Raw genomic sequence first — 6,940 nt, 5'->3', positions numbered from 1 at the left:
AGACAGTCATACGCGTTCAACTGGGTAGTTAATGAACTCTCATATCTGGGCATTTGGCTGACAGCCGACGTGTCCCACATTATGGAAAATATTTTTTTAAAAATGTTGAAAGAAACAAATAAACTATTAAAAGACTGGAGGTCACTTGAGATATCATGGTGGGAAAGGATCAATACAATCAAAGCGTACATTGTTCCAAAATGGATATATCTATTTCGCATGATCCCCCTTAAAATACCTGTGTACTGGCTGAATATGATACAAAGTAGTTTTACAAACTTCATCTGGAGAGGTAAAAAACCCAGAATAAAATCCACTACGTTAGCCAAAAAAGCCCAGTATGGGGGGATGGGCTATCCATTGATAACTCAAACATACCAAGCAATTATGATGACCCACGCGTCCAATTTACAAATTGTGGATATCAATGATCAGGCGTGGTACAAACTAGAAACACATAGAGAGGGGATAGATAATTTAGAAATACTGTTATGGAATAATATCGGAAAAAATAAAAGCTCTATAAACTTGAGATCCACGATTCTCTCTCAGACACTGAGCGAATGGTATAGACTAAAGAGAAAGCTAGGGTTTAACAACAGGATACCAGACACTGTATCCCTCAAAACATTAGAACTCATAATGACAGATATGAATTTGATAAATTGGCATAAAAATAAAAATATTCGAATTAAAGACCTATATATAGACAAGTATCTAAAAGAGTACGTGGAATTATCTGAGATGCTATCTCTACCTTCTAGAGAATTATTCAACTACTTTCGAGTTAAAAGCTTTTTGAAAGAATATGTATTAATTACTAAAGGTGATACGGGTATTTTGATTGAGAAGGCCCTTTCAATCGAGTCTGCTAAAAACAAATACTCTCCAACAATGGAATTACTAAAGGATATAGATGGATCAGATATTCCTACAGCTTTTAAAAAATGGGAAAGAGATTTGGGTATTGAGATTCAATATAAACAATGGTGTCATGCTTACTTAAGAGTAAAAAAATTTATACATTGTTTAAATATATTAGAAAATTTCATCAAAGTAAGCTACAGATGGTACATGGTCCCAAGTAGACTTAATACAATTTCCCAGAGTAATCCCCCCAACTGTTGGAGATGCTTCCATATGGATGGCTCTATGATGCATATTTGGTGGAACTGTCCTAGAATAAGATCCTTGTGGGATCTCTCATTTAAACTAATTTGCAAGGTGGGAGACATTTGCCTGAGTAATAAACCTGAAATAGCATTATTACATTTGTATGGAACGAAATTAGATAAAAAAGTAGAGATTATGTGTCACGGCTAACTATGTGGTCCAGCACGCAGAAACTATGTAAACATATACATAAGTAAGAAAAGGAAAATAACAGGATAGAGCGTAAACCAGACCTTAGAATGGCCGGACTAATACGCTAGAGACAGAGAATGGTCAAAGGGAAAGCCAAGGTCAAGGAAGCCAGAAAATACTCAATACCGATTAAACAAGCCAAGTCAGGGAAACCAGAGATCAGAATAACCAGGGAAACGCCAAGGATCAGGATACCAGGAAATCAGAAACACGGAATTAGCACTTTCAGGAAACCAGGAAACTGAAACCACGACATGGCAAAGTACTAGGGTGAATTAGGGGTTTAAATACCCCTCTCTAAGCTATGATTGGTCAGAGGGCGACCTCTGACCCCAGAACGTGCGTGTGCGTTGACGTCGTGACGTCACGCACACGTTGGTATAACTCTCGGGGGCGGGGCTATCCATAGACGCGACCACGTGATCGGCGCCATATTGGATTCGGGCGTGATGCCCGGAAGAAGTGAGTACGCGGTTCCCGGCTCGCCGACGAGCAGGTAAGCTCGTGTAGTCGGTACGGTCGTGCCGGTCGGGCACGGCCGTGAGGCTCGGCGGGCCGGTGACCGCAACATTATGGTAATTCATTGCCTTTCGGCTGCTAAATTATTGATTGCTAAAGCTTGGAAACAAACATTAGTACCAAATGTGCACCAATTGAAAAACCAAATAATTACACAAATTGAGATGGAAATGGGTGGGATCTCATCAAATTTACATTCTAAAAATATAACTAAGGATCTCTATCTGAGTCTTATCACGGATATTAAACGGGCTTTAGTTAAATAAAAAAGGAAAAAGAGAGGTAAAACGTAAGTGAAGGATAAAGGAGAAGAGATGACTTGCCCGTAAAGAGTTAACTTGAGCGTATAAATTACTTTTTTTTTTTTTCTCTTTTTCTTATGTCCTTTTCTATATGTATGAGATATACGAGAAAACCCAAATCCCACATGAATGCATGGTATGAATGGTATAGACGTAAGAGTGGAAGTGAGAGAGTAAATGTAAGGTCAGGATGGGATCCTAGGACCCAATAAGAATGATACCAGGTTGAGGCATTCTAGAGTCTTTTCGCAGACTAACGAAATCATTTTTGATGATCTACTGCTGAACAAATGTAATTGTTTGACAGACTCAGCTTAGCCTGGAATAGTATTGTAATATTGTACTGCGATATAGGGCCCAATAGCTATTGGTTAAAATTGTGAAACCTCAATATAGATATATGATAGATATCCCACAACAATTGTTGTTTGTTTGTTTGTAACCGGTTCCATTGATGAACTATTATATGTCTATTTGTATTTAAAGTTTAAAAAAAAAATTTCAATTTAAAAATTAAATAAAAAAAAAAATAAAAAAATAATGTAATCTTTATTCAGAATTTTTTAATAATAAAGAAAGTGTAATTTTTATTTTTAATTCCCTTCAATGTTTAATGGTTGAGATTTGCAAAGTCAATATGTGAGCTGGAAAAATGGAAGGTTAGAGAATAACACTCTGAAACAGGCGTTTCTAAAAATGACTACATCTGGCATGTTCACACTTTCTTTTGCAGTAATTATAGTTTCCTATATCACTTTATGTGCTAAACAGAGAGAAGATTGTTGGATCCGTATACAACATACACTTTCAGAAAAAAATTCTAGCAGAGCTTGTTTTTTAGAGGAAAGATAATCCCCAGGCATTTGATTTATTTTTAAATAATATAATTAGTGATTTTCAGAAGCTTAATTGTCTTGAGGAAGTCTTTTTGTTATTTTACATAATTAAGGCATCCATTGACATTGCATAAGAAATATCTCTTAGTTTACTCAGTGTGAGATAACTCAGCTCTTATTAACCTCACTATAATACAATTACTCTTGGTTCCTGTAGACCAAAATGTGATTACTAACTTGAAAAAAAGAGAAGCAATTTACATCACATATCAGTTTTAGCTACAATGTATATATTTTTAAATTCACATCATATCATGTTATCAATGCATGTTGTGTACGTTCTGACTTAAAGGGACACTCCTGGCACCAAAACAACTTCTTCCAAGAGGCTCAAGGGGGTTAAACTGTTCTCCAATGGATGCCGCCTATGGGGGAGTGGACATCGCCGCTGGGGGCAACTTTGGGGTTAAATGTTTAGATAACGGTTTAATCCCTTGAGTTAAGGGGCATTCTGGCACCATACCAACTTCATCTAGATGAAGTTGTTTTGGTGCCTGGAGTGTCCCTTTAACACTACAACACACTGTTCTGGTTATGGTGCAGGAGTGCCCTGGCACCCTCCAATATATGTAATCAAACCGTTGGCTAATGGTTTGACAACTTTTAATAGTAGATAGGTGTGTGTGTGGCACTCAGTTAAAGTGGCTCTGTTACCCCCATACCCATATCAAAAAATAATATTTCATAAAGACTGAATCTGTTTAAAATACTCAGATTCACTGTGGTGAAATTCCAGTGAAATTCCAATCCAGTCAAAAGTTATACTGAGACAAAGTAAGGATTGTACTTGACAAAAAGGCAGAGCTATTCCTCACTCCTAATCTGCTCTTCCTTTCTTCTTTTTTTTTCTCCTAAAATACTGAAGGCAAAGTAGGAACTACATTGTCTTATATATTTTTCTCCCACTTGGCAAATCTTGACAAATGGCAGAGCTACCCCTGTCAAGTTGTGTCACTTCCCCAGCTGTCACTAGACGGTATTGTGTCGTTCAATGTATCTATGGAAGCTCAAGCAGGAGCCGGACGCACCATCCATCTTAGGGAAGTTATACCAGGCTTCTCGCAAGCCTATTATTATTTATATAGCGACAACAAATGTTACAGCGCTGTACAATGGGTATGTATGGTATGGCTACGGGTAAGCCTACCCTGGAAGTATCCTGGCACCATGACAACTTAATTTAAATGAAGCTGTTATGGTGCCTGAACTGTTCCTTTAACACAAAATCTCTTTCAGACAGAGACCGGGATAAGATTTTTTTTCATTTCGATTTCTTAATTTTCGTATTTTGATTCCTCCCAAATTTGAAAATGATCAATTTTAAAACAAAACAGAATTTGGAAAAAAATAGCTTTCTTCAGAATTTTTTACACAATTTATTCCCTTTAGGGGGGCTGTTTAGCAGATAGCTCCCTAATTTGATATCCGAAAATGCAAATCCAGCATAAGGGTACTGTTGCGGACTGTTTCAGCATAAAAGGGAATAAAATCCGTTTAGGCGATAATCCCCTTTTTACAGAAAGGCACAGCTACTGCAGAACACCAAACTCCCGAACTGGATACAAGATAACACTCCGAACTGGAACAGCTGAACAAGAAAAGCATACAATCCGCTTACACTCCTGGCAGTCAGCTTACAATCCAATTCCCCCCAAGAACGAGACGACACTTCCTTTTGAGGGTTAAACAGGAACTCTGGACTGGCTCATCCAGCCTGGCCTTTATTTCCAACTCACACACACAGGCCACACCCAGGGGGAGGCATAAAATAACCAATGACATAGATGTTACCTCCCACACATCCCCTCCCCTTAGTGTGACACATAATCCCATTATGCATACAGTTTAAAATATACTTTTACACAACTTTCCTAACTCTAAAACCATACATCACATTCACATAAAAATACATATCCACAATCAATCCATTCAGGGGAACAACATATTAAAAAATGGCATGGATCAGACCAGGGGTTCAAAAGTTAGTAAAGTATCTTTTAAAAACCCTAGCTTTCCAGCTTCCTTCTCTGTGCTGGAGAAGTAATCCAATTACCTCCCAGCACAGAGACAGACTCCATTAACCACATGGTTACAGAAAGACATAAAAACACTTTAAAATACATAAAGTTACTTTTTATCCATAACACCCAGACATTTCACATATCCCCAGATAGCTGGGATCTGAGCGCACAAAACTCCCGAATAGCGCGCAGATCCTATTCACACAGTACAATTGCCATGGAGCTAAAGTCTTTCCCATAGTCTTTCATTATATGAATAGGCTCCATGGTATAGCTATCTGGGGTATCACATTCACATAAAGCCTGGTCCATAGTCCAAAGGCAGCAGGCGGGCAACCAGGCTTCTCCAGTTCACAGTGGCGAAGTTGGTTTCGCCACAATTCTCCCCTTTACCAATTAGACTAGCAGGGTACCTGACCTCCTGCCGGTCAGTGCCCTGGTTAGTCCAGCAACCCACCCACAAAACAGAAACCGCAGAGCAGCCCACCCACAATAAACAGTTACTACACCTGGGTGAGGGAGAATCTTGTCCAGGTTCAGGTGCCGCACCACGGCTGTGTGGGGGACTGGTAGGCTGCCTTGGTGGGTTGCTGAGGGGGCAGAGACCAGCGGTACTCTGTCCTGTTGCCAGCACTACCACGGGAGTAGTCTGGTTGGAGCCTGGTTGCTGGAGACCGACTGTCTCCCCTTTGGATATATCGCTCTGTGGCTGGGGGACAGGACCGACCGTCCCTACCCCTGGTGCTGTAAGTGCAGAGACTACGGTCCCATCTGCACAGATGTGGGGCTTAACATCTCCCCTTGGTGGGTTAGGCTGCCGCTGGAGAGAGGGTGTAACAAGCTCCTCTCTCTGGACGGTAAACTGCCGCTGGGGAGGGGGGTTAGCAGGCTCCTCTCCCTGCCACTCTCTCTGCTGGTGGAAAGGGAGACCAGCTGTCTCCCCTTTCATTCTCTTGTCCTGCTGCTGGGGTGCGAGACTGACTGTCTCTGCTCCCTGCAGGACACACTGCCGCTGGGGAGGAAGGACTGCACCTTCTGCTCCCTGGGACACACACTGCCGCTGGGGAGGACGGACGACACCATCAGCTCCCTGGGGTACACACTGCCGCTGGGGAGGAAGGTCGGCACCTTCCGCTCCCTGGGGTACACACTGCCGCTGGGGAGGAAGGACTGCACCTTCTGCTCCCTGGGACACACACTGCCTTCCTGGCATATCACTTTGCTGCTGGGGGGCAGGAACAACTACCTCTGCCCCCTGTAACTCAGCCTGCCGCTGGGGAGGAAGGACGGCACCTTCTGCTCCCTGGGTTACACACTGCCGCTGGGGAGGATGGACGACACCATCAGCTCCCTGGGGTACACACTGCCGCTGAGGAGGAAGGACTGCACCTTCTGCTCCCTGGGACACACACTGCCGCTGGGGAGGATGGACGACACCATCAGCTCCCTGGGTTACACACTGCCGCTGGGGAGGGAGGACGCTGCTCTCCTCTCCCTTCACTTCACACTGCCTTTCTGGCATATCACTTTGCTGCTGGGGGTCCTCACAGGACCAGTCTAGGAGATCTGCTACCTCGGGTACCGCTGGTTGCTGTTGGGAAGGAGGACCGGTGGTCTCTTCCCGGGCCTCATTGATGAGTCGCAGGTAATCCCCCTCCAGGTTCCATTCCTTGGCGACCAAATACTGTAGGTCTGCCTCGAGGTCAATAGCGCTAGGGAGACCCAGCATGTCCTCTCGGTCGTAGTACAGGTCCCAAAAACGAGAGTCGGTCACTTTCCCAAAGTCCTCATCGTCAAGGCTATCCCAAAATCGGCCAAGGTCAGTGTAATCTCCGCC

Source organism: Pelobates fuscus, chromosome 4 (assembly GCF_036172605.1).
Source record: "Pelobates fuscus isolate aPelFus1 chromosome 4, aPelFus1.pri, whole genome shotgun sequence".
Classification (NCBI taxonomy): domain Eukaryota; kingdom Metazoa; phylum Chordata; class Amphibia; order Anura; family Pelobatidae; genus Pelobates; species Pelobates fuscus.
The sequence above is the reverse complement of the archived record's forward strand: the minus strand, read 5'-3'. Positions refer to the sequence as shown.